The following is an 11,092-nucleotide window of genomic DNA, read 5'->3' as shown; positions in this document are numbered from 1 at the left end:
TTTTCTCGTGTAAGTTCATAAATCTAAGAAAACTTGCAAATTTGCTTCCACTGGTTTTATTTATCCTGTATATTTTCACCATATGCAGTGACAAATGGCACCCAGAGAAAATTTTTGGTCTATGGTAAGAAAAAGATTAGAATAAATAATTAAGCTGCCTGCAGTTGAGACAAATTCAGAGTCAAAGCTAAGCATTCAGTGCAGAAAATGAAAATTGTGGGATAGTTTCCACTGGGAATAAAAAATGGGAAAAAAGGGAGGAAAAGGATGAAAAATAGATGGGAATAAATATCTGTGAAGGGCTTAGAGGGCATGAGAAATAAAGCCTGGAGCTTGTATGAGGAATATATAAGAACATACTTCATTAGTTGATTAGTGTCATTATTTCTTAAAATCTAAATGGATAATACTCCATTCCACAGAGCATTTCATCTTGATACAATTTTTTTAAGATGCTAAATTTATGCCATTCCCTTTAGACTAAACTTTAATTTCACTTTTAAATGGGTTTGTGATGCATAAATATCCATTCAGTGACTCCAGATAACTAATAGAGTAACACCCTTTAATCTGTCACTTTCCAGCTCTTCAATTTGGAGCTCTGTCGTCAGTCATTCAGTGTGCTCTGCTAACCACTATGTTCCTTTTATTATGTTCTTTACCCTTGACTTACTTGATTGACAATGAGGAAGATGATGAGAGCAAGGAAAATGTAACTATTCCAAAAGAGAAAGAAAAATGCTTACACAGTTACTACTGTGCTGTGTGATTGGCCTCATAGATGAAGCACCTGAGATCTTTCAGAAAGGAAACCTGTTCAGAAAAGTTTGCTGCTAGAAAGTCAGGCTTGTCAGGCTGACAGTACTAGAGATCCCATGGTTCCCATGGGGAGCTCCAAGGCTCCATGTACTCCCTAAGCTACTGCACATTTTCCTTCTCTGCTATATAAATTATTATGGGAAGAATTGCTTTATTGCTTTGTTTTTGATTAAACTGCTTATAGCTGCACATTTTAGGAATGCAGCCTCAGCAGACGAGTTTAGCTGTAGGTGGAGATTGCAAAGAGCTAAACAGATCCCTCAATATTTTTTAAATAAAATTTTCCACTCTTGCAATATTGGTGGACATAATGATTCAGGAAAAGCCAGTGCTGTATTCTGTATGTTAGAAAGCTTATTGACAATAATGCCCAAGATCTGCTCTCTGTAGCAATCATTACACCAGTACTGGACTTGGAGTTTATCACTATAAACTGCAAGTGACATAGGAATTTCCTTATTTTTTGCCACAATGCAGCTTATTTTAGTGTTTTTACTTTTTCTGACACATTTTTAAGATCCTTTCCACAAAATCCAGACTTATGAAAGAACATTTAAAACTAAGAATTCCTCAAAATAATGACTAAAATTTTCCTTAACATTTCTGTTGGAAATCTAAGGAATATTTGGGGTTTATATATATATATATACATTAAAATGTGGTGCAGTCTGCTATTTAATATTATTACTTGCTTCTGCATGAAAGATATTTTCATTAACTCATTTATATTGTAAATTGGCAAATGGAGAAGGTCTTTTTTTCAGTCAGGAGACACATATGATCCTTACTCAAGGCATTCTGCTGACCCGTGTGTAATTAAAGTATAATTAAAAAATCTAAGGATGTCATAAATAATAAAGAACGACTGATTTTCCATTATCCTCCTGGACCAAAAAGCAGACCTGATACAAGCATAATAACAACTTTAATTGTGATAAAGTAAGCTGCTCTGAGTTCTTTTTTTGTATATGCTGTTTATCAAAAGTGATTAGCACAGTTGTTTATTACTGTCTAAAATAATTGAATAAATGAAGAAATGAATTATTTTAAAAAGGGGAAAAAATGTATGTGATGCCACGAGACTTGGAGTTCAAAATTTATTCCTGCTCTCATCTGAAATTCAAATAATAAGGCTAAATGGGTCACAGAGACCTTCAAAATCATGCTATACAGATCGCACTGAAAAATTATTATATTTTATTCTTTTCTGACTTGACAAATGTAAAAAGACCAGGAATGTTCCTGTTCAAAAAATGTTTCCCCCTATGTTTATGGAATAAAATTGGCTCCCTCTGCTGGCAGACATAACATTCATTAATTTAAGGCTCCGAAGCTTTTGGACAATGGCACTCAAAATGAACTGCGAACTACCAACAGTGCGAAGCTAGAAGAGATTTGTTGTACACAGTGCACATATATAGATACGCACTTATTTTTTTTTCTTTTTTATCCTTCTAAGCTATCCAGCCTTGCTGTTCAGCTGAGGAAGGACACAGTTGCTCTGGCTTGTCTGAGCCTTGCTGCGCGGATCATCCAGAGGAGCGATAGTGCTGGGAGGGTCCCTAGGGGAGCAGCCGGGGCTCCCGCCAGGAGCGAGTCTTGGAAAGAGGCGAAGCAAGCCAGGCAAAACACGAGCCTGGGGGACTTCGGGCATCCCCGAGCCACTCAGGGGCAGGCAGGACGTCCCTTCGTTCCGGCACAGTCTCTCCTCTGCCCCCTTTTCCTCCCCGCCAGAGATTGCCGGGGATCTCCGGCCCGGGATCCCCGCTCGCAGGGTGGCGGAGGGAGGCTGGGAAGGGAGGGCACGGGGAGCACTCGCTGCCCGGCCGCCCTCTGTGCTGGCCGCAGTCCCTTCGTGCGGCCCGCTTGGCCCTCACAGCATGTTCCATAAAAGCTAAAGATAAGGCAGGATTTGTTAGTGAAAGAGCAAGTTCTAACACAATCTTTTAGTTAAAAAATCGGTAACATAATGACTTAGACTCTGCAGAGCAATTGCCAGACCACGACTTCTGTGACTACCAAGGCAGGCACAGGGAAGAAATCTCTCAACAGAGCGCTGGTGGCACAGTCTCAGACTTTTGGAATATAATTGCTTGACTCGTTTAGTGGTGGGAGATGTTGAAGAAGTGTGGGCTTTTTATATTCAGTCATAGGACCTGTCATTCAGTGCTGATACTAAAAGTTTACACGTTTATAGCATTGGAGGATCATAGTTCTGCAGACTGACAGAGACACTGATAGTTGTCCATTTGAGTTTCATTTGGGATGGGTAGTTGCAGTTATGTAGGTAAGAGAGTCAAGGTGGGGTCATGACTCTCAGTCCTTAAGAATGGTAATAGTCAAGGTCTTCAGGGTCTCCAAAGAGTTCTAATGTGTTTTTGCAGAAGTACAAAGTTAGTGAAACCACTTTACACCTGTTGAGGGACAGCTGAAGAGTTTAGTGTCTGGAATTAGGCCAGCAGTATTGCACAACACCAACTATCAGAAATCTTATATTTAGCTACTTACTGGCTGAGAAATAATTTTTTTGTTTGTTTTTAATTTTTGTGGCATCACAAGGAGAAAAACAAATATTGGTTTATGTGTGCAATCCGTAATTAATACAGCATAAAATCTGTTGCTAAAATCTGTCCTTTGCATACAGTTTTGGAGAATTTTATGGATCCTATTCTAAGATTAGTGACAAAGTTGTCTCCAGATGTGTTTCTTCAGTGCTATTCTGTTCACTAGAATTAGAACCTTTAACTGGGAGTTGCTGATGGAGAAATTTGTCCTTAAAGTTTCAGGACTGGCTTTTAACAGTTACGGGTCTTGACCTTGGAGTCGGGCATTTCAGCTTGTCCTTAAGATATGCTATAAAATCAAGTAGGATTTTTTTTGTTCTTATATTGGGTTGTTTTGTCAAATGTGACTTACAAAATGTTTATTAATTTGTGAAAAAACATACTATACCATGAAAGGTCTGGGAGACAGCAGAAAGCATTTTTTCCAAGGAATGCAAGAGCAAGAAAGATGAACTAGTGATGCAAGAACAATTCACCGTTTGAATTGAATAAATGTTAAATTAATTTATTAATTTATCAAATCCTGATACAATCCATCCAAATTGTGGAAATTTCTCAGAATGTTGCATCTTCTTTATTAATGAGGATACAACCATTAGGAACAGTGAGTTCTGCCAGGAATTGACATACACATCAAGTTAGCATTACCAGAAATATGTGTGTGAATCTCAGCCAGGGGGAGAGTTAATCCTGTGGTATACTATCAGTTTGCAGACCAAATAAGGGTTCTAAATAATAAAATTATAGATCTACTCTGAAACAGACTTTTACTTGGAAATTTCTTCATGGTATTTTGCTGCTTGTTTGTGCCATCAGGGGTTTTGTGTGTAATGGAGACTGTTGTTACCTTATCTGTGTTGTGATCTTCCTGGATTCCTGAAAAGTCAGTAAGACCAGGAGGGATGACAAGAAAAGCCTTCTGGAGTTGTCAGCTCCTATTTCCTGTAAACAAACAAGATGAGTTCTTTGAAAATATGACTGCTTCCTAAACAGACAAAAGTGTTTAGTCCCAAATTTGAGACAAACAGAGAACAGGTATGGAGATCTTGACCTGAAAACATAATGGAAATCTTGGCTTGAAAACAATAGAATTATTGCAAAATTTAGATGTACATCTTTATCTGAAACAAGAACAGTACATTGCTTTGTTTAGAAATAAACTACATTGTGCACTTCATTTTCTATAAACGCACATTCAGATATTGACCCATGAGACGCTCTCTCTATTTCTCCAACAATAAAACCAATGAAAAATAATGAATATTCTTTTTTGATTTCTTATGCAAAATACAGGAAAATTGTCTAGTGCAAAAAGACATTCCAGGAAGTTAAACACTGCACAAAATCACAGAAAACAGCAGTGAGACTGTTAGTTAATTGTCTGAAAATGAAGAATTGGTTTAGCCAGTTTTAGTTTTTTCTGTTTTAGCAGCCAGTGATGATTTATGTAGCTGTCCTTCCTTCTCTCATGAGCTATTTCCCATAATATCAGAGTTATCTATCTGTTGTTAACATAAGGACTCAACTAATTTGCAGCTCCATTGCGATGTGCTTCTTATTAGAAACCAACCAAAAATATTCACAAGAGATGTGGAGGGAAAAGAAACTGAAAACCCAGGACAGGAGTAGATGAAATAGAGCAACACTATGCACAAGGAAACGGCCAGAAATTCAGCAGTAAGTGAACAAAATTCAGGAAGTATTGACAAATAAAATTAGGAAAGGCATAGTAAGGATTCTGAAATACATAATTTGCTTAGTGGTATGCAGTTACATGAGTAAAGACAAAGTAATTAGTTATGAGATTGTATTACTAATTTTGAGGAATAATGCTTGGAGGAAAAAATCCAACCCCCAAAAAGCCCACTTCCAAAAGGTATCAAAGTTATATAGCAGATTTAAACTATAAAGAATTTTTGAAATATTCTTAACAATTTTTGGGCTGTTGAGCAAGTTTGGAAGAGATTATACACACTGTAATTCAGCCTCAGATTTTAATGGTGAACACAGAGTAAAAAGTGGATGAAAAGTTGAGAAGAATAAGCCTAAAGTTCATTTCAAATACACTATTCTTGAATTTCCTAGGCTTCATAAATTAAGTTTATCTGTAATTTATTAGAAAAATAGAAGGAAAAAATCTCCAGAAATAAGCAGGGACAAATCAAAGTTAAAATTATAAGGAGGGATATGATAAAATGTCAGCATTTGCACTGCAAGGAAGAGCTAGGCATGCACTAAATGGAAGTCAAGAAAAAACTGCAGTGACCAGTTGGTATATACAAGAGCAAAAAACACCATAACAAGGCCAGCTGACAGGGCCAGTAAAATTTGTGAAGAGATGATGTCCAGCACCTTGTGTGATGAAGAGTATTTTGAGAGTAACTTTCAAGAACTCCCATTTGCTTTTGTCTCTTCTGACTTGGGGCATGTAGGCTCTTCAAAGCGCTTGCTGGACCAGGACTTCTCTGGCTACCAAGGCGGGGATAGGGAAGAAATCTCTCTGCAGAGCCCTGGTGGCACAGTCCCAGGCTTGTGGTGGTGCTTTTTTACAAGTGCTGGATATCCCTTGTGTGCCCTAGAAGATGGTTTTGACATCAGTGTCTGAATGGGACCATGTAGATGCTATTGTGCTCAGGTAGTAACCAAGTAGCCTACTCATCCCACTAATGTTAAAGGTTTTGGTGGGAAAAAAAAACTTATGGAAAGAAAGTTAGTAATTGCTTGTTTACTTAGGAGAAAATATTTTTTTCTTCTTTGTGGATAAGTGAATTGGAGTTAAAACCTGATCTTGGAAAGATGACAAAGTAAATAACTTTTTTTTTTCTTTTTTCTTTACAAAGAGCATCTATTCCTGGCCTCAGGAAGAATATATCAACTGTAGAACAAATTCCAGTGAAGGAGAAAGATCAGTTTCAAAATGTCTTTTTTTGGGGAGTAAGTCAATGAGTTAAGGCATTATCTTACTTTTTAAAAGGTAGTAATTTTAAGGTGGAAGAGACATTCAGTGAAGATGAAGGTGAATTGTTTTTTCTCAAAGATATAAGAATTGCCTTTTTCCTTCCTTCCTTCCTTCCTTCCTTCCTTCCTTCCTTCCTTCCTTCCTTCCTTCCTTCCTTCCTTCCTTCCTTCCTTCCTTCCTTCCTTCCTTCCTTCCTTCCTTCCTTCCTTCCTTCCTTCCTTCCTTCCTTCCTTCCTTCCTTCCTTCCTTCCTTCCTTCCTTCTTCCTTCCTTCCTTCCTAAAATTTTTTTTCTTAATTTTCTTTTTGTGATTATTCCAATAAGCAGGTATGATTAGAGGCTAATAATTTTAATAAAATTATATTCTTAAAAACTTCTGAATGCATTCTGAACCCTTAAAATACTGCTTAGGTACTGATTTATTTTACAAAATGCTTGACTTCATCTAATGTAAAGCTTTAGAAGATGGCATTGCTCTTTCAACATGAAGGTTCAAGAAGCGCCAAGGATGACTCCTATTTTCCTTAATTGGTGTTTGACATTGATTGTCTGTTCCCTAAAGAAAGCTTTCACACAAAAAGTCAGCAAGACTTTTTTTTTAATTTGCTGATTGGTTTTAATAAAAAAAGGAAAAAAAAAGAAAAGAAGAGAGACATACTCAGAAGCAGTCCCTTGTTCTCATAACTTGCAGTATCAGATGCCAATCTGTCTTGAGAGTGCATGACTCAGGTCTTTATAGCCACATGAATCTTCTTAAGGAAAAATGGGCTGAATATGAATAACTAATGAAATTTGTCTATGTCCCTCATTATGATAGAAATGTTAGAATCAGCTGCAGGCACAGCTGTCACTTGTTGATTATTGTGAGATGATCAGTAGACGTGTTCCACCAACCTTTGAACAGGTGCAAGCTTGACAGATTTATTGGAACATGATAGGAGTGAATACACAAGTATGTGAGGCATTGGGATCTGACCGGGTGATCATAGAGACAAAATCCGTTAAATACTTGGAAATGTCAGTTTGATTCTCTAGCTTGAGAGGCAGTGTATGACTCAGAGCTGTTTATGTAAATTGACCTCTCCAGCAATGTCTGAAGTATCAAGGGCCGAGTCATTTAAAGGATAAACTCAAAAGAGGATTCTGGTATCATCACTGTTGGCAAACTTGCCCACTTTCAAATAGGAATTTGTATGAGTGTAGCTATTCATACTATTCTGCTCTACTAATTATTTTGTACCATATATCCAGCATCATCTGATATTGGTAAATTAAATATAAAATTAGACACAACATTTTTGTCTGACCTTGGAATTTTGGGAAGAAAGAGATTGTTCTACTTTTCTGTATTATGTCTTGTATTGTGGTGAGAACATGAATTTGAGCCCTTTCAGCATTCAGGAGGAGGTGTTGTTTCCAGGAAATTTAATTGCCATGAAAAGCCTTTTGGCAAACAGCAGTGAGATCCAGTGCAACATTGTGTTCTGAATGCCTCAAAGGTTTTGCCTTTTATTCCTTACATGCCATAGTAGAGCCATAATTGATTTGACAGCTTGTTATTTGCCCAGATGTTACCAGTGTAAAGCATATTTTGCTCAGTCCTTACTTCTGCCTAGAGCAGGACAATAAGTGCTGCAATTTTTGCCAACAGATATCAAAAGGCCCATCTGTGTTTTGGCATGTTTTTCAAAGAAAAACATCATGAGATCATTAAAACTTCACACTTAATAAGGGAACTTACCTCGTTGACATTTCTGTGGACTTGTAAGGAAAAACAGCACTGTGTGTCAGTGTGTAATTTCTGAAGCATTACACTTCCATACTCTGTCAAGGGTGAGAATAGCTCTGGATTCAGAAAGGCCAGTTGTTAATAAGCAATGAAGAGGAAATATGTAGGGGAGGCCATTACCAGAGCCAGTGGTGTATGTGCTCAGAGAGAAGAATCTCATAACAAGACAGAATGGAAACAATTAGATGAACGATGAGTCAGAGAAGTAACAAGTAAATACTTTTAGAATTATACTCCAGTATTAGGATTAAGGAATCTTCTGAAGTTCCTGAGATTGTATAGTCATAAATTAATTTATACTCAAGCTGAAGTTTAAAGAACTAGTCCATTGTTAATTGTTAATAAAATGCAGGATCCTTACCTGAGTTCTCTTTTTTCCAGTTCGTTTTTACTTAGGGAAGAGAGAAATTGTTATAAACCATATGGATCAGCTAATAAAAGATCTTGCTGATGTCTTGGTGTATGACTAGTTTTCACACTCTGGGAGTTCTTTCTTTGTGCTGAGTGATTACCTGTGCATTTTTCTTACTTTGCAGTTCTTACAGCTTCTTTATTTCAACTTCAGTGCACTAACCTTGTGTGAAAAAATATTTATAAGTCATCATGCCATTTTCACTTCCATACTGTAAGTACCTTGTCTGCTTAGTCTGAGTTTTAAACTGTGGGCTACCAATTATTTTTAATTCTCAATACAGTGGCTGATACAGTTGGACCATCTCTGCTTCTGAGTGATCTTGTAATATATGCTTTTCTTGTAGATGAGGTAGGATAGACAGTGGAATAATTTAATTTGGAAAAAAGTCGAGTTTTAACTTTCTACATCCTACTTGTGTGTAGTTTTGAAATGGTTTGCTGAAAGATGTTCAAGAGATCTGGAGCAGTGAACAGAAGCTGTCTGTAAACATGACCGTGATTTGGAATATAGGGATATTCTTGCAGTAAAATTAAAGTGAAATTGAGAGAATTTGCAACAGTAAAACAGCAGAAAGGGATGCAATTCATGGCAAATACTAGAAAGCCAGAATAAAAGTGTCATAGTTAAGTGTCTCATATTTGGCAGTTTTATTCCACTCCCAACTTTCTTAAATGTGCAAAATATGAAAGTAAAAATGTTAGAAATCTAAACTGCACAAAGAAAAGCAGCGGTGAGAATTATTTGTGACACTGCCAATTATAATTAACTTCATTCAGAAACCTGATTATTAAATAGCATTCATGTATTAATAATGCATTGAATTACCTCTACACAAATGGAATAGTCAATATATGGAAAGGATCTTTTGTCTATAAGTAGAGTGAAAGACTGATTGTCATTTGTGCAATCATACATTCTCTTTGGGATTTACTCTTCCTCACAGAATATTGCCTATTCCTGTGCTTTCTGTGCACAGCCTGTGAGCACCTCATAATTACCCTGCAAAGCTGGTGCTGGGAAACTCAGATTCGTTTCTCATTGCGAATGAACTGGATATTTCTGTGCTTTGTTGTGGGAGTGTAAAGTGGTGCTACTGACACTCTACAGGTTTTGCATAAAATCAGAACATTGCTTTTTGTTGTAATACAGAAACCTGGTTCTGGCCTGAATGTGTAGAGACAATTGTCTGCATGTATTAACCATTGTTTTTCTCTTTTTTGTTGTTGTTGCAATTGAAGATATTATTCCAGTCATATCTCCTTGGATATCTAATTAATATCTAACTTTTTATAAACTCCTGTTTTTACAGGGTAATTAAAAACTTCTCAAATCAAGAATATACTATTTTCAAAAATAATTATGTGGAGAATGAGTAATCTCTATAAATCTGTTTTTTAACAGTAACATGAAAAGAAAAAATTGTGAAAACCTTGCAAGAGATTTTTCCTCTCAGAATCCTGTTGGTATTTAAGGAATGTTTTGTTTTCTGAGTAAATGTAATAATCTTTAACTATTCTACAGTTTTGGTGTTTTGTGATTTGTAACTCTACCACAGCTGTGATTTTGTCTCCTCTGTATAAAACAGTATTTGTTTAAAGATTTATTTTGGACAATTGTCCTCTCCTCTGCCAAAGAGAGCATTTCTTTCCACAGTAATATAATATAAAATCTTTCAAGACTCTCCTAAAAGCTTTTACTGCTCTGGTGTGCAGAGAGGGAGGATTAAGTAGAGTGTGTGTAACTAAAAACACTCAGAGAGAACTCTAAAACAAACGTGTGCTTTACCATATATGGAAACAAAATCTTTTCTGAACTCATTGTGTAGATAACATTTTTTATTCAGCATATGCTGTGGAGGCAAAGATTTTGGTTGATGGCACTGATCATAAACTGAAGACTTGCATTTTATTTCAAAACTTCATGAACTTAGAAAAACAGAATAATCTGTTTGTGGAGATTTTTTGTTAACAGTTTCAAAGAAGCTATCTGAATAAGCTTGCTTGGATGACAGGTGGAAAAAAGAGAAAGAGAAATGGGTAAATCTGCAGGGTATGGTTGCCTTCAGAGAGAAAATTTGCTGGATACATGCCAGCAAATGTTTTATTTCTCACAATTTCGTTTATAAATATATGAACCCACTAGGAAAGAATTGGTCTTGTCCTTGTGAAAAAGACCCCTAAAATGGAGTTTAAATCGAGCATATGTGTTTTACAAGCAAGTCAGACCTATAATCAGCCGAACAGTTATTCTTTTTGATATGGTTTATAGAAATTTGAACCAGAAGTCTTGATCAAAAGCTGTGAGCTTTAAAACATCTGAAATCAGGTCCAATTTCTGAGAGTGGATGAGCAGCCAGTAATTTAATTTCTGTTTAGGAGCCTTTCCCCTATGAGACTTGCAAACAATTCTTAAAACTAGGTGTGTTTCAAAAGGCAGCGAGATGCAGTAGGAGCAGATCAGTTGGTATTGAGGCATTTACCTTAAGACATGTTTCAGGCATGGTCTATTCAGCTCTAGTTTTATTCTATGGATTGAGTTCCCATTAGT

Source organism: Sturnus vulgaris, chromosome 4 (assembly GCF_052056855.1).
Source record: "Sturnus vulgaris isolate bStuVul1 chromosome 4, bStuVul1.hap1, whole genome shotgun sequence".
NCBI classification, from domain to species: Eukaryota; Metazoa; Chordata; class Aves; order Passeriformes; family Sturnidae; genus Sturnus; species Sturnus vulgaris.
This window is presented reverse-complemented; position numbering follows the sequence as displayed.